At 42.4% G+C, this 18,120-nt stretch overlaps 1 pseudogene; it reads left to right on the top strand.

Moving 5' to 3' along the window:
* LOC120052679 overlaps positions 1-17,497 on the top strand; it is an 81,385-nt pseudogene extending 63,888 nt beyond the window's left edge.
* The last annotated feature ends 623 nt before the right edge of the window (positions 17,498-18,120 follow it).

The raw sequence follows: 18,120 nt of genomic DNA, 5'->3' as shown, positions 1-18,120 counted from the left end.
AAATCTGTTGTACAAGCAAATGAAAGATAAAAATCTTGTGAATCCAGCCAATATTTCAGATTTTTTAAGTGTTTTACAGCGAAAACACAATTAGCATTATATTAGCTTACCACAATAGCCAAACACACAACCGCATTCATTCACCGCAAAGGTAGGATCGCAAAAAAACAGCAAAAGACATAAAATGAATCACTAACCTTGACCAACTTCATCAGATGACAGTCCTATAACATCAGGTTATACAATACACTTATGTTTTGTTCGAAAATGTGCATATTTTGAGCTGCAAACCGTGGTTATACATTGTGAATATGTAGCATCGATTCACCAGAATCTCCGGAGAAATTTTGGACAGTCACCTAATCTAATCAAAGAACTCATCATAAACTTTACTAAAAAAATAAGTTGGACAGCAAATGAAAGATACACTAGTTCTTAATGCAATCGCCGTGTTAGATTTTTAAAAATAACTTTACCATAACAAACAGCTTACGTTATAGCGAGACAGCGCCCGCAAAAAGGAACGAAAATACGACTAAACATTTTCCAGAAATACGAAATAACATCATTAAAGGTTCTTGTGTGTGTAGTGGTAGTATGTACTGAAGTTGTAAGTTCTGTTTGTGTAGTGGTAGTATGTACTGAAGTTGTTAGTTGTGTGTGTGTAGTGGTAGTATGTACTGAAGTTGTTAGTTGTGTTTGTGTAGTGGTAGTATGTACTGAAGTTGTTAGTTGTGTTTGTGTAGTGGTAGTATGTACTGAAGTTGTTAGTTGTGTTTGTGTAGTGGTACTATGTACTGAAGTTGTAGGTTCTGTTTGTGTAGTGGTAGTATGTACTGAAGTTGTTAGTTGTGTTGTGGAGTGGTAGTATGTCTGAAGTGTTAGTTGTTATTGTTTGTAGTAGTGGTAGTATGTACTGAAGTTGTTAGTTGTGTTGTGTAGTGGTAGTATGTACTGAAGTTGTTAGGTGTGTTTGTGTAGTGGTAGTATGTACTGAAGTTGTTAGTTGTGTTTGTGTAGTGGTAGTATGTACTGAAGTTGTTAGTTTGTGTTGTGTAGTGTAGTATGTACTGAAGTTGTAGGTTGTGTTTGTGTAGTGGTAGTATGTACTGAAGTTGTTAGTTGTGTTTGTGTAGTGGTAGTATGTACTGAAGTTGTTAGTTGTGTTTGTGTAGTGGTAGTATGTACTGAAGTTGTTAGTTGTGTTTGTGTAGTGGTAGTATGTACTGAAGTTGTTAGTTGTGTTTGTGTAGTGGTAGTATGTACTGAAGTTGTTAGTTGTGTTGTGTAGTGGTAGTATGTACTGAAGTTGTTAGTTGTGTTTGTGTAGTGGTAGTATGTACTGAAGTTGTTAGTTGTGTTTGTGTAGTGGTAGTATGTACTGAAGTTGTTAGTTGTGTTTGTGTAGTGGTAGTATGTACTGAAGTTGTTAGTTTGTTTGTGTAGTGGTAGTATGTACTGAAGTTGTTAGTTGTGTTTGTGTAATGGTAGTATGTACTGAAGTTGTAGGTTCTGTTTGTGTAGTGGTAGTATGTACTGAAGTTGTTAGTTGTGTTTGTGTAGTGGTAGTATGTACTGAAGTTGTAGGTTCTGTTTGTGTAGTGGTAGTATGTACTGAAGTTGTTAGTTGTGTTTGTGTAGTGGTAGTATGTACTGAAGTTGTAGGTTCTGTTTGTGTAGTGGTAGTATGTACTGAAGTTGTTAGTTGTGTTTGTGTAGTGGTAGTATGTACTGAAGTTGTAGGTTGTGTGTGTGTAGTGGTAGTATGTACTGAAGTTGTAGGTTGTGTGTGTGTAGTGGTAGTATGTACTGAAGTTGTTAGTTGTGTTTGTGTAGTGGTAGTATGTACTGAAGTTGTAGGTTGTTTGTGTGTAGTGGTAGTATGTACTGAAGTTGTTAGTTGTGTTTGTGTAGTGGTAGTATGTACTGAAGTGTAGTTTGTGTTGTGTAGTGTAGTATGTACTGAAGTTGTTAGTGTGTTTGTGTAGTGGTAGTATGTACTGAAGTTGTTAGTTGTGTTTGTGTAGTGGTAGTATGTACTGAAGTTGTTAGTTGTGTTTGTGTAGTGGTAGTATGTACTGAAGTTGTTAGTTGTGTTTGTGTAGTGGTAGTATGTACTGAAGTTGTTAGTTGTGTTTGTGTAGTGGTAGTATGTACTGAAGTTGTTAGTCTGTTGTGTAGTGGTAGTATGTACTGAAGTTGTAGTTGTGTTGTGTAGTGGTAGTATGTACTGAAGTTGTTAGTTGTGTTTGTGTAGTGGTAGTATGTACTGAAGTTGTTAGTTGTGTTTGTGTAGTGGTAGTATGTACTGAAGTTGTTAGGTTCTGTTTGTGTAGTGGGTAGTATGTACTGAAGTTGTTAGTTGTGTTTGTGTAGTGGTAGTATGTACTGAAGTTGTTAGTTCTGTTTGTGTAGTGGTAGTATGTACTGAAGTTGTTAGTTGTGTTTGTGTAGTGGTAGTATGTACTGAAGTTGTTAGTTGTGTTTGTGTAGTGGTAGTATGTACTGAAGTTGTTAGTTGTGTTTGTGTAGTGGTAGTATGTACTGAAGTTGTTAGTTGTGTTTGTGTAGTGGTAGTATGTACTGAAGTTGTTAGTTGTGTTTGTGTAGTGGTAGTATGTACTGAAGTTGTTAGTTGTGTTTGTGTAGTGGTAGTATGTACTGAAGTTGTTAGTTGTGTTTGTGTAGTGGTAGTATGTACTGAAGTTGTTAGTTGTGTTTGTGTAGTGGTAGTATGTACTGAAGTTGTTAGTTGTGTTGTGTAGTGGTAGTATGTACTGAAGTTGTAGGTTGTGTTTGTGTAGTGGTAGTATGTACTGAAGTTGTTAGTTGTGTTTGTGTAGTGGTAGTATGTACTGAAGTTGTTAGTTGTGTGTGTAGTGGTAGTATGTACTGAAGTTGTAAGTTCTGTTTGTGTAGTGGTAGTATGTACTGAAGTTGTTAGTTGTGTGTGTGTAGTGGTAGTATGTACTGAAGTTGTTAGTTGTGTGTGTGTAGTGGTAGTATGTACTGAAGTTGTTAGTTGTGTTTGTGTAGTGGTAGTATGTACTGAAGTTGTTAGTTGTGTTTGTGTAGTGGTAGTATGTACTGAAGTTGTTAGTTGTGTTTGTGTAGTGGTAGTATGTACTGAAGTTGTTAGTTGTGTTTGTGTAGTGGTAGTATGTACTGAAGTTGTTAGTTGTGTTTGTGTAGTGGTACTATGTACTGAAGTTGTAGGTTCTGTTTGTGTAGTGGTAGTATGTACTGAAGTTGTTAGTTGTGTTTGTGTAGTGGTAGTATGTCCTGAAGTTGTTAGTTGTGTTTGTATAGTGGTAGTATGTCCTGAAGTTGTTAGTTGTGTTTGTATAGTGGTAGTATGTACTGAAGTTGTTAATTGTGTTTGTGTAGTGGTAGTATGTACTGAAGTTGTTAGTTGTGTTTGTGTATTGGTAGTATGTACTGAAGTTGTAGGTTGTTTGTGTGTAGTGGTAGTATGTACTGAAGTTGTTAGTTGTGTTTGTGTAGTGGTAGTATGTACTGAAGTTGTTAGTTGTGTTTGTGTAGTGGTAGTATGTACTGAAGTTGTTAGTTGTGTTTGTGTAGTGGTAGTATGTACTGAAGTTGTTAGTTGTGTTTGTGTAGTGGTAGTATGTACTGAAGTTGTTAGTTGTGTGTGTGTAGTGGTAGTATGTACTGAAGTTGTTAGTTGTGTTTGTGTAGTGGTAGTATGTACTGAAGTTGTAGGTTCTGTTTGTGTAGTGGTAGTATGTACTGAAGTTGTTAGTTGTGTTTGTGTAGTGGTAGTATGTACTGAAGTTGTAGGTTCTGTTTGTGTAGTGGTAGTATGTACTGAAGTTGTTAGTTGTGTTTGTGTAGTGGTAGTATGTACTGAAGTTGTTAGTTGTGTTTGTGTAGTGGTAGTATGTACTGAAGTTGTTAGTTGTGTTTGTGTAGTGGTAGTATGTACTGAAGTTGTTAGTTGTGTTTGTGTAGTGGTAGTATGTACTGAAGTTGTTAGTTGTGTTTGTGTAGTGGTAGTATGTACTGAAGTTGTTAGTTGTGTGTGTGTAGTGGTAGTATGTACTGAAGTTGTTAGTTGTGTTTGTGTAGTGGTAATATGTACTGAAGTTGTTAGTTGTGTTTGTGTAGTGGTAGTATGTACTGAAGTTGTAGGTTCTGTTTGTGTAGTGGTAGTATGTACTGAAGTTGTTAGTTGTGTTTGTGTAGTGGTAGTATGTACTGAAGTTGTTAGTTGTGTTTGTAGTGGTAGTATGTACTGAAGTTGTTAGTTGTGTTTGTGTAGTGGTAGTATGTACTGAAGTTGTTAGTTGTGTTTGTGTAGTGGTAGTATGTACTGAAGTTGTTAGTTGTGTTTGTGTAGTGGTAGTATGTACTGAAGTTGTTAGTTGTGTTTGTGTAGTGGTAGTATGTACTGAAGTTGTTAGTTGTGTTTGTGTAGTGGTAGTATGTACTGAAGTTGTAGGTTCTGTTTGTGTAGTGGTAGTATGTACTGAAGTTGTTAGTTGTGTTTGTGTAGTGGTAGTATGTACTGAAGTTGTAGGTTCTGTTTGTGTAGTGGTAGTATGTACTGAAGTTGTTAGTTGTGTTTGTGTAGTGGTAGTATGTACTGAAGTTGTTAGTTGTGTGTGTAGTGGTAGTATGTACTGAAGTTGTAAGTTCTGTTTGTGTAGTGGTAGTATGTACTGAAGTTGTTAGTTGTGTGTGTGTAGTGGTAGTATGTACTGAAGTTGTTAGTTGTGTGTGTGTAGTGGTAGTATGTACTGAAGTTGTTAGTTGTGTTTGTGTAGTGGTAGTATGTACTGAAGTTGTTAGTTGTGTTTGTGTAGTGGTAGTATGTACTGAAGTTGTTAGTTGTGTTTGTGTAGTGGTAGTATGTACTGAAGTTGTTAGTTGTGTTTGTGTAGTGGTAGTATGTACTGAAGTTGTTAGTTGTGTTTGTGTAGTGGTACTATGTACTGAAGTTGTAGGTTGTGTTTGTGTAGTGGTAGTATGTACTGAAGTTGTTAGTTGTGTTTGTGTAGTGGTAGTATGTCCTGAAGTTGTTAGTTGTGTTTGTATAGTGGTAGTATGTACTGAAGTTGTTAATTGTGTTTGTGTAGTGGTAGTATGTACTGAAGTTGTTAGTTGTGTTTGTGTAGTGGTAGTATGTACTGAAGTTGTTAGTTGTGTTTGTGTAGTGGTTGTATGTACTGAAGTTGTTAGTTGTGTTTGTGTAGTGGTAGTATGTACTGAAGTTGTTAGTTGTGTTTGTGTAGTGGTAGTATGTACTGAAGTTGTTAGTTGTGTTTGTGTAGTGGTACTATGTACTGAAGTTGTAGGTTCTGTTTGTGTAGTGGTAGTATGTACTGAAGTTGTTAGTTGTGTTTGTGTAGTGGTAGTATGTACTGAAGTTGTAGGTTGTGTGTGTGTAGTGGTAGTATGTACTGAAGTTGTTAGTTGTGTTTGTGTAGTGGTAGTATGTACTGAAGTTGTTAGTTGTGTTTGTGTAGTGGTAGTATGTACTGAAGTTGTTAGTTGTGTTTGTGTAGTGGTAGTATGTACTGAAGTTGTTAGTTGTGTTTGTGTAGTGGTAGTATGTACTGAAGTTGTTAGTTGTGTTTGTGTAGTGGTAGTATGTACTGAAGTTGTTAGTTGTGTTTGTGTAGTGGTAGTATGTACTGAAGTTGTTAGTTGTGTGTGTATAGTGGTAGTATGTACTGAAGTTGTTAGTTGTGTGTGTATAGTGGTAGTATGTACTGAAGTTGTTAGTTGTGTTTGTGTAGTGGTAGTATGTACTGAAGTTGTTAGTTGTGTTTGTGTAGTGGTAGTATGTACTGAAGTTGTTAGTTGTGTTTGTGTAGTGGTACTATGTACTGAAGTTGTAGGTTCTGTTTGTGTAGTGGTAGTATGTACTGAAGTTGTTAGTTGTGTTTGTGTAGTGGTACTATGTACTGAAGTTGTTAGTTGTGTTTGTGTAGTGGTAGTATGTACTGAAGTTGTTAGTTTTGTTTGTGTAGTGGTAGTATGTACTGAAGTTGTTAGTTGTGTTTGTGTAGTGGTAGTATGTCCTGAAGTTGTTAGTTGTGTTTGTGTAGTGGTAGTATGTACTGAATTTGTTAGTTGTGTTTGTGTAGTGGTAGTATGTACTGAAGTTGTTAGTTGTGTTTGTGTAGTGGTTGTATGTACTGAAGTTGTTAGTTGTGTTTGTGTAGTGGTAGTATGTACTGAAGTTGTTAGTTGTGTTTGTGTAGTGGTAGTATGTACTGAAGTTGTTAGTTGTGTTTGTGTAGTGGTAGTATGTACTGAAGTTGTTAGTTGTGTTTGTGTAGTGGTAGTATGTACTGAAGTTGTTAGTTGTGTTTGTGTAGTGGTAGTATGTACTGAAGTTGTTAGTTGTGTAGTGGTAGTATGTACTGAAGTTGTTAGTTGTGTAGTGGTAGTGGTAGTATGTACTGAAGTTGTTAGTTGTGTTTGTGTAGTGGTAGTATGTACTGAAGTTGTTAGTTGTGTTTGTGTAGTGGTAGTATGTACTGAAGTTGTTAGTTGTGTTTGTGTAGTGGTAGTATGTACTGAAGTTGTTAGTTGTGTTTGTGTAGTGGTAGTATGTACTGAAGTTGTTAGTTGTGTTTGTGTAGTGGTAGTATGTACTGAAGTTGTTAGTTGTGTTTGTGTAGTGGTAGTATGTACTGAAGTTGTAGGTTGTGTGTGTGTAGTGGTAGTATGTACTGAAGTTGTTAGTTGTGTTTGTGTAGTGGTAGTATGTACTGAAGTTGTAGGTTGTGTGTGTGTAGTGGTAGTATGTACTGAAGTTGTAGGTTGTGTGTGTGTAGTGGTAGTATGTACTGAAGTTGTTAGTTGTGTTTGTGTAGTGGTAGTATGTACTGAAGTTGTAGGTTGTTTGTGTGTAGTGGTAGTATGTACTGAAGTTGTTAGTTGTGTTTGTGTAGTGGTAGTATGTACTGAAGTTGTTAGTTGTGTTTGTGTAGTGGTAGTATGTACTGAATTGTTAGTTGTGTTTGTGTAGTGGTAGTATGTACTGAAGTTGTTAGTTGTGTTTGTGTAGTGGTAGTATGTACTGAAGTTGTTAGTTGTGTTTGTGTAGTGGTAATATGTACTGAAGTTGTTAGTTGTGTGTGTGTAGTGGTAGTATGTACTGAAGTTGTTAGTTCTGTTTGTGTAGTGGTAGTATGTACTGAAGTTGTTAGTTGTGTAGTGGTAGTGGTAGTATGTACTGAAGTTGTTAGTTGTGTGTGTGTAGTGGTAGTATGTACTGAAGTTGTTAGTTGTGTTTGTGTAGTGGTAGTATGTACTGAAGTTGTTAGTTCTGTTTGTGTAGTGGTAGTATGTACTGAAGTTGTAGGTTCTGTTTGTGTAGTGGTAGTATGTACTGAAGTTGTTAGTTGTGTTTGTGTAGTGGTAGTATGTACTGAAGTTGTTAGTTGTTTTTGTGTAGTGGTAGTATGTACTGAAGTTGTTAGTTGTGTTTGTGTAGTGGTAGTATGTACTGAAGTTGTTAGTTGTGTTTGTGTAGTGGTAGTATGTACTGAAGTTGTTAGTTGTGTTTGTGTAGTGGTAGTATGTACTGAAGTTGTTAGTTGTGTTTGTGTAGTGGTAGTATGTACTGAAGTTGTTAGTTGTGTTTGTGTAGTGGTATTATGTACTGAAGTTGTTAGTTGTGTAGTGGTAGTATGTACTGAAGTTGTTAGTTGTGTAGTGGTAGTGGTAGTATGTACTGAAGTTGTTAGTTGTGTTTGTGTAGTGGTAGTATGTACTGAAGTTGTTAGTTGTGTTTGTGTAGTGGTAGTATGTACTGAAGTTGTTAGTTGTGTTTGTGTAGTGGTAGTATGTACTGAAGTTGTTAGTTGTGTTTGTGTAATGGTAGTATGTACTGAAGTTGTTAGTTGTGTTTGTGTAGTGGTAGTATATACTGAAGTTGTTAGTTGTGTTTGTGTAGTGGTAGTATGTACTGAAGTTGTTAGTTGTGTTTGTGTAGTGGTAGTATGTACTGAAGTTGTTAGTTGTGTTTGTGTAGTGGTAGTATGTACTGAAGTTGTTAGTTGTGTTTGTGTAGTGGTAGTATGTACTGAAGTTGTTAGTTGTATGTAAGTCAGTACTAACTGCCTCCTCTGGTCATTCCAGGTTACTACTACGAGCTGGATGACTCGTATGATGAGAGTGATGAGGAGGAGGTCAGAGCCCACCTCAGGAGGGTAGCAGGGCAGCCCCCTCTCAAACTGGACGACTCCACGGAGGTACGGTTTTATCCTGCACACACACTCTATACACACTGTTATCTCCTGGCTTTATAATACGTTCCTGTCCCCCTGTAGAAAGTGGACTTCCTGTGTGTGTTTGGTCTGACCACGGTGTCACGACGCGACCACCTGGTGCAGCAGAAGAGGAGGAAGAGGAGGAGGATGCTGAGGGAGCGCAGCCCCTCGCCCCCGGCTGTGCTGTCCAAACGCACCCCTCCTCCCCCGGCCCCCCTCAGCACCCACTTCACCCCAGAGGAGATGGACAGAGCCCCCGAACTGGAAGACAAGAAACGCTTCCTCACCATGTTCAGCCTGTCCCACGTCTCTGTACAGCAGAGGAGAGGTATGTACCCTACATCCTAAACACTACACCCTAACCCCTACTCACCATCCAACCTCACCGCACAGAGCAACTAACCTCCTACCCCTAAAGCTGTCATGGACATGGTTATCAAGTCCACTGTGCTCTGGAGACATGTACACAGTGTGACAGACACCTGACATTTCACTATCTCTATTTTACATTATAAACTGGGTGGTTCCAGCCCTGATTCTTGATTTGCTGAAAGCCGTTGTATATCAAACCGTATACCACGGGTAAGACCATTTGTTTTGACTGTTCTAATTACGTTGGTAACCAGTTTAGATGCGTTGTGCCTAAGAACAGCTCTTAGTCTTGGTATATTGGCCATATACCACAGCCCTTGTGCCTTATTGCTTAATTATACGTTATACACTGCTCAAAAAATTAAGGGAACACTAAAATAACACATCCTAGATCTGAATGAATGAAATATTCTTATTAAATACTTTTTTCTTTACATAGTTGAATGTGCTGACAACAAAATCACACAAAAATTATCAATGGAAATCAAATTTATCAACCCATGGAGGTCTGGATTTGGAGTCACACTCAAAATTAAAGTGGAAAACCACACTACAGGCTGATCCAACTTTGATGTAATGTCCTTAAAACAAGTCAAAATGAGGCTCAGTAGTGTGTGTGGCCTCCACGTGCCTGTATGACCTCCCTACAATGCCTGGGCATGCTCCTGATGAGGTGGCGGATGGTCTCCTGAGGGATCTCCTCCCAGACCTGGACTAAAGCATCCGCCAACTCCTGGACAGTCTGTGGTGCAACGTGGCGTTGGTGGATGGAGCGAGACATGATGTCCCAGATGTGCTCAATTGGATTCAGGTCTGGGGAACGGGCGGGCCAGTCCATAGCATCAATGCCTTCCTCTTGCAGGAACTGCTGACACACTCCAGCCACATGAGGTCTAGCATTGTCTTGCATTAGGAGGAACCCAGGGCCAACCGCACCAGCATATGGTCTCACAAGGGGTCTGAGGATCTCATCTCGGTACCTAATGGCAGTCAGGCTACCTCTGGCGAGCACATGGAGGGCTGTGCGGCCCCCCAAAGAAATGCCACCCCACACCATGACTGACCCACCACCAAACCGGTCATGCTGGAGGATGTTGCAGGCAGCAGAACGTTCTCCACGGCGTCTCCAGACTCTGTCACGTCTGTCACATGTGCTCAGTGTGAACCTGCTTTCATCTGTGAAGAGCACAGGGCGCCAGTGGCGAATTTGCCAATCTTGGTGTTCTCTGGCAAATGCCAAACGTCCTGCACGGTGTAGGGCTGTAAGCACAACCCCCACCTGTGGACATTGGGCCCTCATACCACCCTCATGGAGTCTGTTTCTGACCGTTTGAGCAGACACATGGAGGTCATTTTGCAGGGCTCTGGAAGTGCTCCTCCTGCTCCTCCTTGCACAAAGGCGGAGGTAGCGGTCCTGCTGCTGGGTTGTTGCCCTCCTACGGCCTCCTCCACGTCTCCTGATGTACTGGCCTGTCTCCTGGTAGCGCCTCCATGCTCTGGACACTACGCTGACAGACACAGCAAACCTTCTTGCCACAGCTCGCATTGATGTTCCATCCTGAATGAGCTGCACTACCTGAGCCACTTGTGTGGGTTGTAGACTCCGTCTCATGCTACCACTAGAGTGAAAGCACCGCCAGCATTCAAAAGTGACCAAAACATCAGCCAGGAAGCATAGGAACTGAGAAGTGGTCTGTGGTCACCACCTGCAGAACCACTCCTTTATTGGGGGTGTCTTGCTAATTGCCTATAATTTCCACCTTTTGTCTATTCCATTTGCACAACAGCATGTGAAATTTATTGTCAATCAGTGTTGCTTCCTAAGTGGACAGTTTGATTTCACAGAAGTGTGATTGACTTGTATTTTTTTGAGCAGTGTATATTAAACACACTTTTGCAAGCATGCATTACACATTACACTGCCTCCCTCTTCAGTGTGACAGCTGGACTTTCTGTGAGGAGAAAGATACAGATACACACACACGAGCACACACACACACAGATACACACACACGAACACACACACACACACACACTGCTGTGGCGAGGCGTGGAGTGGCAGCGGCAGGTTTACATCCCGAGCTAATCCTGTGGATTTACCGCATGCTGCCTGCAGATGGCAGCGTGCAGCCTCCCACACAAACACACACAAACACACACACACACATACATACACACACACACACACACACATACACACATACACATACATACACACACACACATACACACACACACACACACACACACACACACACACACACACACACACACACACACACACACACACACACACACACACACACACACACACACACACACATACACACACACACACATTAAAGAGATGGGGGTGAGATGTTAATGCTCTCTCTCTCCCTCTCTCTCTCTCACTCTCCCTCTCCCTCTCTCTCCCTCTCTCTCTTTCTCTCTCTCCCTCTCTCTCTCTCCCTCTCTCTCTTTCCCTCTCTCTCCCTCTCTCTCTCTCTCTCTCTCTCTTTCCCTCTCTCCCTCTCTTTCTCTCTCTCTCTCCCTCTCTCTCTCTCCCTCTCTCTCCATCTCTCTCCCTCTCTCTCTCTCTTTCTCTCCCTCTCTCTCTCTCTCTCTCTCTCTCTCTCTCTCTCTCTCGCTCTCTCTCTCTCTCTCTCTTTCTCCCTCTCTCTCTCTCTCTCTCTCTCTCCCTCTCCCTCTCTCTCTCTCCCTCTCTCTCTCTCTCTCTCTCCCTCTATCTCTCACTCTATCTCTCTCTCTGCCAGATAATGAGACAGTGGTAGAGTTGCTTCAGGCTATTAAACAGAAGAGCGTAACCTTGGATACCATCAGACATGCCCCTCACCCCCTATGTAAGACCCCCCCAGCACAGAACTCGGGTAAGCACACGCGCGCGCACATGCACAAACACACACCCTTCCTCATTCCTTCCCTGCTGTTTATGCTTAATCTATCAGACAGGTGTGTGAGAGACATCTCTGTAGTAATGTTACAGGCAGTAATGTTATGGGTTGGGGTTCAAATGATTGATTGCCTGCTGATGTCTTGATACAGTATATTTATATGATTCTGGGTGGGAATGTGTCTCAATTCATTGACTGTGACATCCGCCTGTCCCGACAGATCCTGCCTCAGCGCTTTCCAGCGAATCAGATGAGCCACTCAGTGTCAGTCCCTCCTCCCCCGGCGGACTCCTGGGGCAGTCTAAACCCCCCTCCTCCTCTGACGCACTGAGACCAAAGGACCTCCCTCCTCCACTCCCCTACCCGGAAAAGACCCGTAGGCTCCCTGAGGGCCCCCCCTCCAAGAGGACCTCGTCATCCAGCCTGCTGAATAGCCTGCGGCCCCCCATGCATCCTAAAGACGCTCCCCCCAGCCTGAATGGCCGGACCAAGCCCTGGGAGAGCTTTACTGCTGAAGAGTTTGCCCAGCAGTTCCACGAGTCTGTCCTCCAGTCCACACAGAAGGCCCTACAGAAGCACAAAGGTACCACAGCAGCTCTCGTTCATACTCCAGGTGCAAGTTATCCTCAGGCACAGATCTAGGATCAGCTTATACTGTGAATCTCCAGATCAAATCAAATCAAATTGTATTTGTCACATGCACTAAATACAACAGGTGTAGACCTTACCGTGATATTCTTACTTACAAGCCCTCAACCAAAAATGCAGTTTTAAGAAAAATAAGAGTTAAGAAAATATTTACAAAATAAACTAAAGTAAAAAGAAAGTAACACAAAAAAGTATCAATAACGAGGGTATATACAGGGGGTACCGCTACTGAGTCAATGTACAGGTTAATTGAGGTAATTGAGGTAATATGTACATGTAGGTAGGGGTAAAGTGACTATGTATAGATAATAAATAATAAACAGCGAGTAGCAGCAGCGTAAAAAAACAGGTTGTCAATGCAAATAGTCCAGATAGTCATTTGTCTTAACTGTTCAGCAGTCTTATGGCTTGGTGGTAGAAGGTGATAAGGAGCCTTTGCCATGCGGTTGCCATGCAGTTGCCATGAGGTAGCAGAGAGAACAGTCTATGACTAGGGTGGCTAGAGTCTTTGACAATTTTTAAGTTCAATTTAAAAAATATATATCCTTCTCTCTCTCTCTCTCTCTCTCTCTCTCTCTCTCTCTCTCTCTCTCTCCCTCTCTCCCTCTCCCTCTCTCCCTCTCTCCCTCTCCCTCTCTCCCTCTCCCTCTCCCTCTCCCTCTCTGTCTCTCTCCCTCTCTCCCTCTCCCTCTCTGTCTCTCTCACTCTCTCTCTCTCTCTCTCTCTCTCTCTCTCTCTTTCTCTATCTAGGTGGATCCACAGTGATCTCAGCGCCCTCTCACCTCCAGGACTCATCAGTGCACTACAACATTCCAGAGCTGCAGAATGCCCCCAGCCGGCCGCCCCCGCCACACACACACCCTCACACACACCCGCACGCACACTCCATCCAACACCCTCACTCACACCCGCACCCCCAGCCCAATGGGCAGCACTGCCCCCCGCACCCCCACCGAGAGCCCCCAGGAGTGAGGGAGGAGCAGTCTGCACCAGAGGACTCAGAAGAAGAGGAGGAAGAGGAGGAAGATGAGGCCCCAGTACCCAGGTGGCAGGGGATTGAAGCGATCTTTGAAGCCTATCAGGAATACATTGAAGGTAAGCAGTCAGTCACTTGTCTATGTTTATTTAAAGGCCCAGTGCAGTCAAAACGTAATTTCAGCCTGTAATTAAATAAAAATATATATTATTATTGTTATTATTATTTTGGGGGCTGTTTTAGTGGGGTGAAGTTTTGCCCTGCCTGGTGACGACACCAGGCAGGGATTTAGTTAATAGACCAATAAGAAAGAGAGTTCCGAACCTCTCTGCCAATAAAATATAGTTTTCAGTTTTCCCTCCCCACTTAGAACAAATACCCCCAGACACTCCTAGTAAAATTCTTGCTTGAGAAATTGCTATTTGCTAAGAAGCTAATATTTTTTGTTGTTGACCATTTTAATTGAAAACAATCACAATAAGGTACATAATTTTTACCCAGAAATGATTTGATATTGAGATAAAAATGGCTGCATTGGACCTTTAATGTCTAATGTCCTTGGTTTTGGAATGGTTCAATTATGGTTGAAATCTAGAGACCAATGAACATGTTTGACTTTGGTTAAGAGTAGTTGTAGCGTATTCCCAACACTAGAGGGTGATATTTATCCTTTTCTACTGCTCTCGTTGGTCCAACAAATAGGATGTAAACAGTCAAACATACATACACACCCTATCTGTAATGAGTCTTGTGTAGTGAGTTGTGTGCTGTGTGCTGCTTGCCTGTGGCAGTATGGTCTGCTGTAGCTCTAGCTGTGTGCTGCTCTCTGGTTATTGGTACATGGGGAGAGACAGGTAGGGAGTGTTAGCATGGATGCTAATGAGAACCCAGGTCATATCCCCTCAGGCTCACTGTTATTCTCTTCTCCTTCCTCTCTCCCTCTCCTCCTCTGCCTCCCTCCTCTCCTTCTCCGCTCCCCTCCTTCTCTTCCCCTGCCTTCGGTCCTCCCTCCCTCCTCCAGAGCAAGGTGTGGAGCGCCAGGTGCTGCAGAGCCAGTGTCGGAGACTGGAGAACCAGCACTACAACCTGAGCCTGACAGCAGAGCAGCTCTCACACAGCATGGGGGTAAGACCCTGTCTGCTACATCTATCGTCACTGAGCTTCCTTCAAATCTTTGGAGAAAATATCCTTTCTATTTTAATCAGTGTGTGTGTGTGTGTGTGTGTGTGTGTGTGTGTGTGTGTGTGTGTGTGTGTGTGTGTGTGTGTGTGTGTGTGTGTGTGTGTGTGTGTGTGTGTGTGTGTGTGTGTGTGTATGCGTGTGTGCGTGTGTTTTTGTTACTTTCTCTTTATGGAGTTGTTACATTTTTGTTAATGTGGTTTTATTGACTCTACTACCTTCTTCTCTCTTTATAGGAGTTGATGTCTCAGAGACAGAAGCTGGCGGTGGAGAGGGAGAAGTTACAGGCCGAGTTGGAGCACTTCAGGAAGTGTCTGACGCTGCCGCAGCCCCACTGGGCCAGGGGAGGGCACTACAAGGGTTACCCCCCCAGGTGACAGCTCCACTGACCCCCAGGCCCTGCCCCTTCCCTCCCCGCCCAAACAGAGTTTATTTTTATGACCCAGCCTGGATCTGGACCCGGATGGACAGCTCCACAGGAGAGAGGAATGGACAGCTCCACAGGAGAGAGGGATGGACAGCTCCACAGGAGAGAGGGATGGACAGCTCCACAGAAGAGAGGGATGGACAGCTCCACAGGAGAGAGGGATGGACAGCTCCACAGGAGAGAGGGATGGACAGCTCCACAGGAGAGAGGAATGGACAGCTTCACAGGAAAGAGGGATGGACAGCTCCACAGGAGAGAGGGATGGACAGCTCCACAGGAGAGGGACAATGGATTAATTGATAGATGGATGGGGCAGCAGGGCCAAGCAGTGAAGCACTGACTGGGGCTGCTGCCAGCCTGCCAGGGACGGTGCCACCAGCCAGTGGTCTGTGCTAACCCTGGGGTCAGAGGGCGCAACGGGCACGTCACACATGGGGCAAAGCTCTAGGACGGCATGGTCAACACACACAAACATACAAAGAGGCACAGACTCACACCATTCTCTTCAGCAGGCACCAGTTACTCTCTTACATTGCTGTTCCAGCCCCATCCTGGGCTCCCCTCACAGCCACGCCCACACAGACAATCCTGCAATCGGAGAGCAGCTCAGCCATGGAATGGGTGTGGTCACGTGACAGAACGCCATCTACCACCAATCCAATGCCCCTACCTCTGGCCAATCGGACAGGACTGAACCTCCCAGCATCTCTCCTGGCGGCAGGTCAGGCCAGCTTTCAAACTTGAAATGCACTTAAAGAGAAAGACCTGAAGAACTACCTGGTGGTACTGTGTTACGACAAAGAACTGTTCAAATTAGGGAAGAACTTACAAAATGCACATTTTGGAATGAATAAAGGAAATGTTTTATTTCGAGATGAGAATAAGAATTTAAAAGGTGCTTCAGCCTTGTATTGTAAATAATATTAAGACTAAAAATAATTTTGTATGTTTTTATTACTTTAATCATTGTTCTTTTAAGAAGAAGAAAATAAGCCTGCCATTTTTTTATATGTTCATGCTTTTTTGGTTGAAACAGAAAGCTTTGCTTTTAGTGTTTGTTCTGCTGCTGGTCTGGACTGCCCTGTTCAGAGATATAGATTGAGGGAGAAAAGGAGAGAGAGAACATGCTCCACTCCTCTCCTCTCCCCCTTTGACCCAGCCATGTGTGCAGCCTTAGCAGCAGCCTGAGCTCCAGCCACATCCCTCCCTCCCCTGGCCTCCAGGCCCCGTAAGGCTCACTGAGATGGGGGTAAGACCTAACTCCAGGCCCCACAGGCCTCCCAGATCCATGCACTCCGTCAGAACACCCACACAGAACCCCTCCTGTCAGGAACAGCATGTTTTACCACTCTCCCTGTGTGAGTAGTTACCCATGGGAAAGAGTGAGTGACCGCTACAGTTAGTCTCTCTCTCTCTGTCTCTCTCTCTCTGTCTCTCTGTCCCTCTCTCTGTCTCTCTCTCTGTCTCTCTCTTGCTCTCTCTCGCTCTCGCTCTCGCTCTCGCTCTCTCTCTCTCTCATATATTCCCCTTCAGCCCCTAGTCCAGGGATGAGCCCTTAGTAGAACTGTTGTCTGATAACTAGACCAATCTCTCTGGACCTTATCATTAAGCACAAGGGACACAACACCCATTATGAGACATTCACATCACTAAACCTAGAGAGAGGAAACAATGCAGACAGTACCATGTGACAATGCACCGAGGGAGATCTTGCTAGATTCTTCTCCTTTGTGTTTGCCATAAAAGGAAATAGTGCCAAAAAGTAGCCCTCCCTCACACAAAATATCATGAGACTTTTTTAAACCTCAAAATAGAGCAATTAAGATAACTCCCTGAATTGAAATGGCCAGCCCACTTCAAAACGTGTTATATTACTACATTGATCCCATGTATCATAATGTCAAAGCCCTTGCCAACAATTGGATAATGGATGATTTTTTTCTCCACTTGAGGGCCCTCAAATCCAAAGTCAATGAAAGGTTCTCTTTTGCCAAGTATATGAATCCTTGTCCTGCTCTGCACTGTGCATCTATAGTGTGTGTTTTCATCCCTACATCAGTCCACCTTGCTGCTGGCCATAGCTGTCTCCTGTGCCTCAGTACCCCTGTTCCCCAGTCTCTCTATTCCCATACCTTCCTTCTGTGGGAGTGTCTGGCCTGTAGTTTTGTAAAATAAAACGTTTAGCCTTACAAGAGGACCTCCAGCAGCATAGATCGCAATGCAGCGTGGGTATTGTAGTGCTCAGTCAGACTTGACAAGGTTTTGAGTATGTAGTCCTAAAGGGGTTCTGTTTGAACTCCAGTTTGATGCTGTGGATGTGAGATAGCAGGGAGGGGAGGTTGGCTGCAGGTCTGGTCCCTACATCCCTCTATGTTTCACTCCTGGTGAGCTTTCAGAGGAACAACCTAACCTGTTAAGGAGGCGGAACCATGTTTACAGACCAGAGCAGAGCTACGATAGGAGCACCATCTGTCAATCAGACAGCAAGCGCTACCACTGAGTTAAGCAGCCAATGAGTTAGCGGGAGGACGCTAGGCCCTTCCCCAGAGCCTCCTTACTCTACCATGCACACGCAATAGCCCCCTGACTCTATGGAGGATGTCTAGACTCTAGATGCTGTGAAACTCTGATTTTAAAATGTACTTGTTTGAATTAATTGTAATGTAATATATTATTTGTTGAATGTAGTAATTAGGTATTTATGAATATATTGCTGTAATTTCAGACAAAAAATAAAATAAAATATTTGAAAAATGTACTTGAATAGTCAAGTCTTCTCTTCGCCCCATTCCTTCCTGCAGGTTGACCATCTATTTTCAGTGTTTGAGTAAAATTTGAACTCTGATGTGTGTTTAACAGTGAGAGTGCATCTGATAAGAGATGGGGGTTATCAATTAAGTGTTTCTACTTCATTGGATTTGTTTATTATGAGGCAGGAAAAAACTGAAAATATAGTGAAATCATCAAATCAAATGTCAAAACTTTATTATGTGATTACTGATCATAACATGTGATGGTTATAATGATAGTTAGAACATATATGTGATGGTTATAATGTTAGTTAGAACATATATGTGATAGTTATAATGATAGTTAGAACATATATGTGATAGTTATAATGATAGTTAGAACATACATGTGATAGTTATAATGATAGTTAGAACATACATGTGATAGTTATAATGATAGCTAGAACATACATGTGATAGTTATAATGTTAGTTAGAACATATATGTGATAGTTATAATGATAGTTAGAACATACATGTGATGGTTATAATGATAGTTAGAACATATATGTGATAGTTATAATGATAGTTAGAACATACATATGATAGTTATAATGATAGTTAGAACATACATGTGATGGTTATAA

This window comes from Salvelinus namaycush, chromosome 1 (genome assembly GCF_016432855.1).
Source record: "Salvelinus namaycush isolate Seneca chromosome 1, SaNama_1.0, whole genome shotgun sequence".
In the NCBI taxonomy this organism is placed as follows: domain Eukaryota; kingdom Metazoa; phylum Chordata; class Actinopteri; order Salmoniformes; family Salmonidae; genus Salvelinus; species Salvelinus namaycush.
The sequence above is the reverse complement of the archived record's forward strand: the minus strand, read 5'-3'. Positions and strand labels throughout refer to the sequence as shown.